The sequence below is a fragment of the Cinclus cinclus genome, chromosome 4 (assembly GCF_963662255.1).
Source record: "Cinclus cinclus chromosome 4, bCinCin1.1, whole genome shotgun sequence".
In the NCBI taxonomy this organism is placed as follows: Eukaryota; Metazoa; Chordata; class Aves; order Passeriformes; family Cinclidae; genus Cinclus; species Cinclus cinclus.
The window spans coordinates 5,786,314-5,799,706 of record NC_085049.1 but is presented as its reverse complement, the minus strand read 5'-3'; the positions used below and the strand labels follow the sequence as shown (position 1 = coordinate 5,799,706).

General features: G+C 35.6%; 1 protein-coding gene across 1 annotated transcript in view; it reads left to right on the top strand.

Moving 5' to 3' along the window:
* The window catches only part of TAFA5 (TAFA chemokine like family member 5), a 420,403-nt gene that overhangs the window by 25,331 nt on the left and 381,679 nt on the right, over window positions 1–13,393 (top strand).

Below are 13,393 nucleotides of genomic sequence, written 5' to 3'. Positions count from 1 at the left end.
CTCAGGGTAACAGTATAAGAAATTCCCCTGGGAGAGACCAAGGTTCTAAATAGTCTAGTATTTTGTCTCTGGACAGCTGGAGAGCATTCAAGCCTGACCACACACTGCAGTCTAGAGTCAGTTGGTGTGATTTATTTACCCTGAGCATCTGTGTCCACAGATAGCAGGGAAGTCAAGAACTCAAATACATGTGAGAAGTTACTACCTCTAGAGCTGATTTCCATGCTGTGTGAACAGCACGCTATGCTATTCCCCCATTTGTGTGACAACACAGGATAAATATTATAAAGAAGTTGTTTTGAGTTAAAACATGATTTGAACACATATTTCCAAACATTTGCATAATAGTGTAACTAGGAGAGAATTACCTATTCTTGTTTCCCATGAATATTCATCAGTTTGTTTTGTTCAGTTTCTTAAGGCCTGATACTTCTACCACTGGGACAAGGTTCTTTCTTTAGTTATTTCTTGGCTAGAGATGGAAGGTACATGTATTTTTGAGACATACAGCACCAACAAGTTATACTCTTTTGAAAGAGCTTAAAATGGATGCTTGAATTTCTTTCCGTTATGTTGTCTTGTAACCTGAATATTTTATGGCTTCTCAACCTTTGACTTGATTTTTAATATTGGTGGAGTTTAGAAAGTGATAGAAACTTAAGTCAATGTTGTTTAAATGTAAGAAAATTTACTGGTTTGGGTTTTTTTTTTTTGGCACAATTTTCTAAAGTTAATCAGGGCAGCTATTATGTCCCTTTGATTGGAAGAGACTATAAATAGCTAGATTTTCGTAAGTTTTTGAAAGTAATTCACATTCCCATCCCCATCTTTGCTTCTTCAGGTTCTGGTATTTTCAAAATCTTTTCTTATGAAAAATTGAACCACTTCAAGTTCTTAGTCTTCAGGCTTTGTACCTGAGCATAAAAATACTGATACACACTTCTCGAAACACACCTCTAGTCACCTTCATATTATAATAAAGAAAACTTCTCTTCAGAGAGGATCGCTGACTTTTTTTTTTTACTCTTGATTTAATATTTTCCTTTATAATAGCAATTGATGAAATTGATCTTGAAAGAGATGAAATTGAATCAAATTATAAAAGTGATGTAAGACAGTTCTGAGTCAAGGTCTAGAATAGGACCTAAGCTTCTATTAGTTGACTGATAAAGAAGGGTAGTAGAGGAGCCTTTCCCCTGTGAATCTTACCTTTGCTGGTGGAAGAAAATGTTTCATATAGTCATTTGCATTATTTTCAATGAGCCAATTCTCCCATAAGCTACTGGGAGCAATTGAAAAAAAAAAAATGAAATGCATTCAGATTTCCAGGAACAAGCTGCAGTCTTAAAAGTTCCTGTCTCTACTTTGCTGTAATGAACAATACTTTAACAGTGTGCTCTAAATAAAAGGTTACAGATTACTTGAATTTGAAAATCCACACTGGTTCAAAAGAGATGGTATTTTCATTCAACCTGAAGTGCTATTTATTTTCTGAACTGGTACCTGAATTACTGACATATGATGTCAAAAGGTTAATTATTTTGAACTAGATTGAATTTTAAATTCCTTGCATTTTAATTTGAATTTCCTTGCCTTTTTTGTGTTTGACAGAGCATTTTACATTCATTTATTTTCTTCATTTTGAGGATCTTGTTCTTTTAATAATTGTGTTGCCTGACGCCCTATCTATTTATTACACTATAACTTAGCTTGAACAATGCTGGTTCTGTTCAAAATAAACAGATTTGCTATGTCTGTGAAATAGACTTATGTGCATTAAGATGCTTTGCTATCTAGAAAAGCTTGGAGGTTTCTAAATGCTTAAGAAATTATAATGCCAATAGATTTAGCATTTGTATATCTGCAGGCTCATGCTTATTCAGTTGTATCAAGGCAGCTTAAGCTAATATCTAATCTTCTTATGGAATAGTTCTTCCTGTAACAACAACAGGATTGTGCAGAACAAGCTTGAACAACCATGTGTCTCTACTGTAGTGGGAAAGGGAGGGAAGGAGGAGTTGCCTATCTTTTATTTTCTTTACCAACTGTTTGATTATCCTTGCATAGGACAGCCCATGAGTCTTGCTGTGGTGCCATGTATTCAACTCATTCAAACCAAGAAGTCATGAAGGAATCATTGTGCACCTTTATGTTCTCCTGTATGTCACTTTTCCATCAAAGTGGGAGATAGACAAAAGGTGCTGAAAAATTATTTTGGTGCTATGTTGAGCTTAGGTATATGTGACAGTGGAAAAACCTGGTTTGTATTTAGTTGTCCATGTATTAGGAAGGAAAATGAGCAATGTTTTCCTGAAAAATGACATTAATTACATACTGATATTCTGTTTCTGACAAAAAAAAAAAAAAAAAAAAAAAAAAAAAAAAAAAAAAACACCCCTATTTATCAAGCATGAAGTAGAAATCTAAATGGCATTATATTATTTCAAATTCATACTTTGTAGGAAAAATTGGGCAACTTAATAGTATGCAGAGATTCAGCTCACTGCTTATTTTGCTCAGCAGTTTTACTCTACTGATAGAATTCCCTTGGACTTCAAGTAAAAGTGTAGATCCTCTACAGTGGAAATGATAAGCCAAAGGAGTTAATCACTAAAGGACAACATGTGTTACAAAAATCTAGAAAGAATCTCAAGGGTTGGTGTAGGGAGAAAACAGTGTGGGGAATTGTGTAACTTTTGCTTTTTTGGAATGCAAAAGGCTAAATAAATTTCTCTCTTGTGCATTTCATTGATCTCACTGATGAGCTGAAGTAACATCACAGCAAAGAGTAATCTACCTTCTCTTCTACCTCCAGATATTTTCTTCTCTTTAACAAGTAGTGCAGCTAAAAGCGTTCAAGGAGAAAACCAATAACTTTCTTATGCAGCTCCTGATCAGGTTCATTATGATTTTTCTGAATAAAATTACTTAATCTTGTCCTCCTTGTTGCTTCATATACAAACCCTGTGGTATTTTTTTCCTGCCTGTCTTTTATAAACCCATATTAATTTTTGACTGTGCTGAAAATATACTGAGCTATTTTAGTGTGGAATGTTAAGTTATAAAATTGTTAAATATCATACTTATATTGAGAAACAAAGAGACCATAGTATGAATTTTCATGGGGTTTTTCTGTAAGCTGTATTACATTGATGGGAAGTCATCGGCTTGTGATGAAACCAATATTTTTTTTTATTAATGAGAAATGTGTAACACAAGATATATGGTGTGTTTTCTAGGGTTAGATAAGAAAGGGAAATACCATGCTATCTATGAAGTGACTTAAATGTTTTTTCCTTATCCAAAAAAGTGAAAAATAAAATAAAAAATTTTATTTATCTATTTATGGTAGATTTCCAATATTTTTCCCCCCATTTTTAATACAAATCCGAACTGAATTTTTCAGTTTTTTTCAGGAAAAAGGAAAACATTATCATATAATACCTTGAAATGTTCAATGTAGAAACTTCTCAGTGTAGGATAACTTCCAAGAACAATACTGACACTACAAATAGGTTCTTTCTAAATGCATGTTTTGCATATGTGTCCTTATCTTGCTCATAATTTTTATTGAAATTAACATTTTTTCCTCCACCCAATGCATAATTAATATAGTGAAGTTATTAAAAAAACAAAAAAATACAGACGAGGAAACCCTTGAATGCAAATATTTATCATAATTTTTTCTCTTCTTACTGGGCACTAAACAGACATCATTTTGCATGTAGGGTCACCTTAATGTAAATAAAACACAGTCACAATGTGAACAAATGAACATCATCTTCATAATTATTGCTTCATACAGCCAGCTTACTTTCAGTGAAATGTGACTTGATTTTCTCCTAAAAAAGAATTTACCAGGTTCATCCAGGTTATTTCAATTTGTTCATAACTCAGCTGGGCACATTAGCAGTTTAGAAGGCTGCAGAAATCTTATGAATAAGCTTTGGAATCACAGAATGACTGTGTTTAGAGTGCTTACAGGAAAGCTATTTGCAGCTTGCCTGACCTCTCATTCATGAAATGTTGCTGTATCTCTCTTTCTCTCCCACCTTGTCAGCTTTTGTTCCTTTATTTCAAACACACTTAATTATATTTTATTCTTATCACCCCATTGAAGGGAAAGGATAATAAGAGGTCCATTAGACTTCATTAAACTGATGATAAAAGCCAGAAATTATAGAGGAATATTTACAAGATGAATAAGTTTTATTTAAAAGAATGGCTTCTTGGATCTTGTCATATCCTAATACATCTTAGAGCTGTAACTAAAAAACAGCAAATGGTCCTAATCCATTAAATATGAAAGAAAAGTATGACAGAGGGATTAAAATCATAGTCAAACTCCCTCTACTTGTCATAAAAAAAATCATTAATTGCTCTAGGCTGTTCATTGTTATTAGTAGTTGAGATATTTTTATTTCTTTGGTTTTACAGTTTGTAACTCAGATATCTGTCTCAAATTACTTTCAGTGGGATGAATTACAATTATAATTTTTTTTTTTCTTGAGCTTCTAAAATACAAAGAATGAAATCTTTGAATGTTTTGGTCCCTATTTGATAATAGATAAATGAGAACTTAGCATCCAAACAGAACATTAGTTGCATGCATACTTTTGTGGATCTGGGCTCATCATTATTGCAAAGAAAAGAGGGACAGCATGTTGACCAAAGATGGACCAGCCATGCCATGAGAGTTTAGCTGCTGGAAAACACAGCATTAGTATAAAGATAAGACCTTTTTTACTAGAGGATCTATTATAGCTTCCTCTTTCCTTGCTAATAATTAAAAAATGAATGAATTTTTAACAACAATGAAAAAAAAACCCACCAAAATTGATAAAATTATTCTCTTTTTAGATAGCACCTGATGGACCATTCAGCTTAGTTCAAGAAGGCTATAGAAAAGTGGATTAAACTGAAACCATGGGGTTTTTCAGATGTATGGAAAATGTAAATATTGTTAATTCTAATAAAAATACAATTCTTCTTCTACATCCTCACAGTTTACAAGGTAAGCGTGCCCATGGCTTACAAGAGCTACGGAGGGGCCTCCACACAGGCAGCACATTCTGTATTTGTTAGGAGCAGAGTTTCCTCTTACACAAGGTCAGCCTGGCCAAGCAGCAGCATGGTGCTCCACTGGATCAATCGCCAGTCTAGTAACTTTCTTCTTATGTTGCAAATCAGAGAGATGCTTCGTAGGATTATTGGGAGATAATAGGATGATATAGTGAGAAATCTTCTGAGGTGATAGAGGTCAGTTGGCTTAAATTTTCTCTCGCTCTTGGTGTTAACTGAATATATGGGATGCACATCTGAAAGTGTAGCAGTGTCAGAAGAAAGAACAGATGTCGGATTATCTTTGAATTTCTGCAGAAGTTTCATAAAGTTCTTGAAACCTTTAGAAGTTTTCCAGGGTTTGGTTCAAATTACTGTGGTTGCAAATTGTATCGCTTTTATGTTGCTCTCTATCTCTCTCTTTATTTTTTTATTTTTTTAAAAAATATAATGCATGAGTCCAAAGATCATTCCAGGGATGATATATATATTTTAGTTTTGTAGACCACCACATTTCCTAGCTTTTCTTTCCTGACAAGTTCCATCATGCTGACCTATTGTTCCTATTCCCTTTAACTGTATGTATGCTATGCTTCTTAGCAGTGCACCAGAGAGTTTTTTTTTTTTCTCATCTTTGCAAGGCATAACTGAAAAATTGGACCCAACAGTATCCTGTCTCAAAAGCTTATATAATCTCACCTCATTGTTAGTCTAATATAAAGAGTCTTCTACTATAATTTTGCATTTCAGTGAGGTTAATTCTAGTCTTTCATCAAACTGCCATTGTGATCTAAACTTCTAATGGAAATTTAGAAATATTTCATCACCTGCATATTTTCAGAACCATAGCTATTAGACCAGGAGGGTAAGTTTCTTGCATATGCATGAAGAATTCTTTGAACATTTATGCTAATTGAAATGTTCTTTTTTTTTTAAATTTTTAAATTTGAACTACATAATGTTTGCATTTTACATTTATAAATGAGATTCTCCTCTTATCTTTTGCTGTCTACGAAAGGACTCAGGTTCATTAAAGAAAGTTTCTTAACATGAAAATAAACCTGACTAGTTTTAATGATACCAAGAGTAAGGAAATACCATCAGGACCTCCAAATAGGGAAGGAACAAAAGGTTTGGAGATGTTTACAATAGCAAGGAGCAGCCAGGAGATGATGTAGAATTTGTGATTAGAACAGAGAAGTGAGTCAGATGTGAGGCCTGTATGTGACAGTGTATCGCTGGTTTCTTTAATTGAAGAGGCATCATAACACAAATGTGGAAGTGGTGCTCAAAACAGAGTCCATAGCTGTGATGGTTTTCTGCTGCACTTTTGTGAAGCTTAGTTTTTTTATGTTTCTTTGCTCCTTCTTGGGCCGATGGTCCAGGTTGGTCCCATTGGGCACCAGATTCTCTTGGGAGAGGAGGAAGGAATATGGAAGATGTGGTTCCATGGAGTGTAAAGTTGCAGATCTGGGCAGGCAGGAAGATAAGTTTAGGAGAGCAGTACACATTCCCTAAGGCATTGGTTCTGTTTGCTGCTGTTAGTAATGTAAGCAGACGCTGCTACTCATTCATGTCTCAGGTCCTGGGTTCTGCCTTGTGAAAGCTCTGTAACAGATGCTCAGCAAAAAATATTCCTCAAGAGGAAGGGCTGTGACAAACCTAAGCACTGGTCTCTTTGTGCTGTGGTCCAAAGTGGTTCTAGCTTCACAGCCTTGCTAAAAATTAGGTTTTTTTGAACAGACATGCCAGGAATTGGAGTTTCTTTAAAAATGTGCACCAAAAATTTACATCAAATGGATGCAGAAAATAGAAAAAAAAAAGGGGGGGTGGGGCAAGAATTTGGGCAAAGATAGATATTGTTCTTGTCAAATTGTATCAAATTCACAGTGGAGCTTAACTGTATTTAATGGCTCAGAAGGAGGCTCTAGTCTTAGTAGCTGACAGAAACCCAGTGACTGTGACTATTAAAAATAAATTCTTAGGTTGAGTCCAAATTGAATTAGAATAAACAATCTCTTACTTTCTGATTAAGTGATGAAGGTTTTAATGAGTGCAGACACAGGGATGAGTTAGTGAACATTCCTTTAAAATAGAGTCCAATGGTTATAATATAAATAATTTTTTGCTCAACACATACAGTTTAAATACATGTCTAATAAATAGTTTCTGCTCCTGGCACAGTCAAAGGAGAGATTCCAGGTAATTTCAGGGATGTTTAACTTCCTCTAGACTCTATAGTACATTTCCAAGGGTATTTTGTCTTAAAATGTACAAAATTAACAGTAGTTTAATAATTCCAGAAACCCTTAAGTCTTAACATTTCTTTCCAAATTATGGAGAATCTTTGTTTAAAAATGGTGAAAAAGTAACAAGTTCATATCCCTGTTACTAGACTGCCCTCATGGGAAACTGTTGCATTTCCTAATTTATGGAAAGACTCACAGACCCTCATCCACTGGAGCCTTGAAGTATCTGGCTGTGTTCTGTCAGTTGCTACATCTCATGTTTTCATTGGTACAATAAGAGATTAAATCACATTTTTTCGTGCTTTCTTCTAACATTAGCTTCAGCTTTGTAAAGATGATGTGAATCTATTACACGAACAATTTGGGTAAGGTTTTGCTGAACGACACTGCTCAAACAGCAAAATAGTACATTAACAGTCATCATACATTATGTTCTCAAGCTAATCTATTCACAGGATTTCAGCTGAAGGTCGCTTAGCTCCTCAGTCAGGCTTTAATTACTTCAGAGGCTTACAAGGAATCTGTGAATCTAATAATTCAGGGGGCTTGGAACTGGATTATTCAAGGATTATTGGTTGTCTGCAGTTACTTGTAATTAGCCACCTGATTTTGGCTTTTTCTATCTCTAGGGGAGAGAACCTAGTTGTCTTAATATTGCACCAGGCTGAGACTCAAGTCCTGTTAGTTTAGCTCTCTGAGCTGTGTGTGGAGCACACTTTAAAAGGCACTTACCTGTGTGTAAGTTTCTCTGTTGGTAGCAGTGGAGATCACAATGCTAAACCTTCTTTGTAAAACATTTTGTGAGTAGTGAGAAAAGCTCTGCATAGGACCAAGGACTTTTTTATCATATCTTGTTAGCAGAAACGGATCAACTAGGGCAGAACAACAGATCAACAGCAAACAGTGAAATAGAGAAAGTAAATACCACAATAAACTTGATGCATATAAACTATTCTTGATAAGAAATTAATATCAATGTTAATGAGGCCAATCTCAATTAAGGAGACAGTCAGTGTCAAAGATATTTTTAGCTGCTGATCTGAGCTTATTTATGTATCCATCACTGTACTGTATGAGAATCACAAATATTGTGCATAAATCAATATTAGGCATAAATATTATAAGAATCCATCATCTATAAGCCAGCACGGATGCTCTGGCATAGCCTGTATTTATAACTTCACCAAACAGTCAGCTCACTGCTGTAGTATGTGCGCTTCATGCAAGCTATATGGTTCAGTGGTTCTTTCTAAGAACATTTTAGGTAGAAGTACCTCAGCACATTACCATCAGGGGAGATGGTAATGAAGCAAGGAAAAGGAGTAGCTGATGTCACCTGGACTGATTGATCTGCAACAGAATTTTCCTTAACTATGAGACTGTCTATTCACTGATGGAAAGTACCTATTATTTGCTGCACAGCTGTCTTACCAAACACATTGCCCTTTTTTTGTGTGCACAACATGCAAAAACACATAAAGCTACCTAATATCTTCCGAGAAATAGATAAGCTTGGCTGTCTGCTAGAAACTATTTAATTGTGTGTTTAGAATTTTTGGAATGACAGAGGACAGAGGATAGTCAATTAAACAGATGTAGCACTCAAAACCAAGGAGGCAATTACTTATTTTTCAGTGATTCAAGCTACCATCTTGCCAAACTAGAGAGTAATACCATCTTCTGAAACAAAATATTTTTTTTCTGAGCATTTTGAAATTAATCCTTCTTGTTCTTTCTTATGGTGTTAATCGTCTTTGGCTCATTTAGCCTCTTCTTTCTCAGTGTCTAAGCAGAATTTAATAAAACCAATAGATTACAGAAAGATAATATACATCTTGTAATTTATGACGTTTTCTGAATGGTTTTTAAGCATGTTCTACATGTATTTATTCTCCAAGTAGCTCTTCTAGTTTAATAGCGTAATTCATTACATATACCAGCTTTTTATCTTCTGGAGAAAAATCATGAAGCAGCGTAAAGAAAAACAAAAGGTGTAAAGGAAAAAAAAAACTGTCAAAATGGAATCACAGAATCCTAGCATCATAGAGTGTTATATCAAGTTAGAAGGGACCCATAAAGATCACTAAATCCAACTCTCTTATCCTTGCAGGGCTACCTAAAATTAAATCTTATGACCATGAGTATTTTCCAGACACTTCTTGAACTCTGACGGGCTTGGTGCCACAACCACTTCGCAGGGGAGACTGTTCAGTGACTGACCACTTCCACAGTGAAGAAGTTTTTCCTAGTGCCCAAGCTGAATTTCTTCTTTCTCTGGTCAACAGAGAGCACTGGTCAGCACCTGCCCCTCCACTTACCCTTCTGGGGAAGTTGTAGTAACTGCAATGAGGTCTTCCCTCAGCCTCCTCTTCTCCAGGCCCAGCAAACCAAGTGACCTCAGCCAGTTCTCATATGGCTTCCCCTCCAGACCGTCAGCATCTTCACCTCCTCTGGATGCTCTAGAAGAGCTCGATATCCTTTGAGGCATTTAAAACTGCCCCCAGCACTCGAGGTGAGGCTGCCCCAGTGCAGAGCAGAGGGGACAATGCCCTCCCTTGCCTGGCTGGGGATGCTGTGCCTGATGCCCCCAGCACACGGGTGGCCCTCCAGGCTGCCAGGGCACTGCTGACTCACGTTCAACTTGCCACTGACCAGGACTTCCAGGTCCCTTTCCGTGAGGTGGCTCTCTGGCCTCTCAATCTCCAGTTTCTGTGTATAACCAGGATTTTCCAATCCCAGCTGGAGAATCCATCACTTACTCTTGCTGAGATTTATGCAGTCATGGAAAATTGTTGAAGGATCAAGAAGATTAGACTTCCAAACTTTAAACTGTGAATTGCTATTGCCTGGGACAAGATTTCTTTCTGTGTAGTCTGTGTATATTTTGCATGGGATGTGATAAGTCACTCTTGTGTCCCTAATGAATACTGTATGAGAGAAACATTTTCTGTTCTAAACACTAGAAATGTCTGTTGCCTTTTTGTTGTGTCATTACATAAACCTAAACTTTAGTTTACTTTATAATGAAACAAAAAATTGTTCATATATTTTCCAGGCTATTAAGTGACAAATATGTAACTTACTGTAAAAAACAGAAGATTTAAAAGTCTGCCTCGTACAAATATATTGTGGGCTTGGAACAGTCATGGAATAGGAACTTGATTTCATTTTAGGTACTGAACAAGTGGTAAGTACAGATACTTCCTTTCATAAAATTTACAATTCAGCTGTATGACTACAGATAAGAAAATAAATTCTGAGAGGACTAGAGGGGAATAATGCTAGTATGAAGAATGGCAGTCACAGCATACCATGCATATTTCTAAAGTGGAGTATTTTCTTTATACAGACTTCTAATGTAAGAAAGGGGAATGATAGTGTAGGGGCTTTTCCCATTTATGTCAGGGTATAGCATAAGGAGCTGATACTGATTTATGATTCTTACAGAGCTTGAAACTTGACATTTCAGAACCTGCTCCTCTGAGGCAATATAGTTAGCAACTCTCTAAATGGAACTAGTAGCTCTGTGGATTTCACTGAAGGATAATAAAGACTAAAGATCCTGAATGCTAGATTAGCATCCATTCCTCTGGTGCAATCAGATAGATCCTCTGGGCTTTCAAGGTTTAGATGTAAAACCTAATCCTCCTATTTAGGGTTTTTATTTGCGTGGTGAAAGTTTACTTATAGGGATCTTGGTGGATAAATTATATCATTAGTTTTGCTGTATATCCATTCTTCCTCTTAAAATATGGCTACAAAATCTGTTACTTTGTTCTTTTGAAAAAATGAAATAAAATTAAATCAGTTCATATTCAAAATGAAAAATAAGTGTGTTCTAGATTCTTTTAAGAGATGAGATAGAATAAACACCAGGATGTGGATAAAATGTATAAGTGAATAATCATCCTGCATACCAATCCTGCTAAGTGCCTTCACCTTATAAAGAATGATATGGAAGATGAGGAGACTCAGCATCAGTCTGGATAAGCCTGTAAGGGCTGTTTATCTCTATTATCTCTCTATTAATTAACTTCATTTACAGCTTTGAGATAGTCACTTTTAGGAAACTCCTCCATACAGGATAGTGAAGACAGTTTCTGTGCTGCTTATTGTTGCATCTTTCCTGGTCTTTGCAAGATTGGACAATGTCTGGTGAATTCAGTGAAACGTTGATTACACTGTCATTATGTGTCCTCTGGAGGTTTTTTTTGCAGAAGAATGAGATGATCAATGTGGAGTACTGTGAATAGACTTAACTGGATTGCAACATGGCACTTTTATTGGAGGAGGAGATTTCATTTAAAAATATACTATCAAATGTGTTCTTCTTAAATGCTGAACTGATGATTCCTTTTATTTGGCTTTTGTTTATTGATTGTGTCATTTAGAAAATTAAGAGAGATCTGTTCGCTGGAACTGTGATTTGTCTGACAGCGAGCACTCAAGGCATTGTGGTGTTTTTTATATTCTGCAAGGTCTCTTCCTTCATTGGCTGATACTTCTGTATTTTGACTGTCCATCTTTTATAAAACACCATTTTTATGATAAGAAACTAGAAAATCAGAATGCCAGCCTGTAAAAGCAATTTGAACTGGATTGAAAAGTTTTCATGAAAAACTTTGCATTAACTTTCCAGTCCAGCACTCCAGTCTCCTGCAGCTGTTCCCAAGCTGCCCTGTAGCCCTGTTCATGTATGTTGTCTGATAGCACCTTGAATACTGCTTAATTACCATGCAGATGAGGAGAGAGACTTTTCATAGACAGTATGCTTCCCTTAAGATAGGAGCATGTATCTTCAAGCATCTAAGATAAAGAAAAATAATTACTAGCTGTACCTGTTTATGCAGCAGGTATAAATAAAAATACTTCAAATGATCAGTGGTTGTGTCAGCTTCGGGACTTCCCACACCACCTAAGTAACTGCATATTTTTGGAGGATATAGAAGTCGCTGGAATTATTATGAGAGTTTTATGTTTTAGTGCCTGATCTTTGTTTACTAGACATCTGGAGTATTTCCCTGTAGTCTGTGGCTTAGTCTGAATTTATAGAGATGCAAGAACTAAATTTTACTTCAGAACTTTTACATTTAAATCTGCTTAATTCTCTTACATTGTTTCTCCTCCTAAATATGCAAGTCCTTTCAGCTGACAGGATTTGCGAACTCCTTCAGAAAAGACACTTAGTGTGTGAGAATGATGTACATATTTCATTATCTAATTGAATAGCTATGTTTGGAATTATTTGAGACAGTAGATTGCACTGAGATCTTTTCAGCCTGGTCTGGACTTCACTTTAAATGAGCTTCCATAACTAACTTGAAGTGATTTGGATGAGAGTCAGTCATTCTTGTAGGTAGATGCCTCTGTTAAATGTAGGTTAAAAGGAGGTGAAGGTTGCAGTTTGTGGTCATGTGAGTAAGAAATGGTGACATTATTAAAGATTTTCATATATTAGGTATGAAGCACTAAAAAACAGTACCAGAAACAAGGAAATATTAGTGTATTTTTTAAAAAGTTAGTGTATTTTTAAAAAGCTGGGCAGTTAGTTCACTCTTAAGCAGTTATTTTCTGCATCATGAATGTTAGAAATATGGATGGCACCTGAAGCTTGGTCAAAAAATTCCATGTTCACCCTGCATTTTAAGACATATAAAATGTTTTTCAAAGAAGAAAATGTTAACAATTCTGTGGCCTAGATAAAGTATCATTAACACCAGAAATATTAGTAGAAACATTTTTATTTCTAAAGACTGTCATTTCAGCTGGAGCATAAGATATCTTGGTTACTGTGTTGTAGCTGAAAGTGCTGGTTCATTATCATCATAATAAGGAGGGCACTCACACTGTAGAACACCACTTTAAAATGCCATTTATTGGAGCTAAGACTGTAAAGGGGAAGGTTTTGAGATTTTTGCATGATTTTCTTAAGACAGTTCTATTAATAAATTGAATGGCCAAAAAAAAAAAAAAACCAAACCAAAAAAAAATATGTTCACACAAGAACTTCTTCCTGCATTTTGACTAAATACAGTCCCCATACTGAGTAGCTGCCCACAGGCTCCTGTGTTACCCTGGGTGGG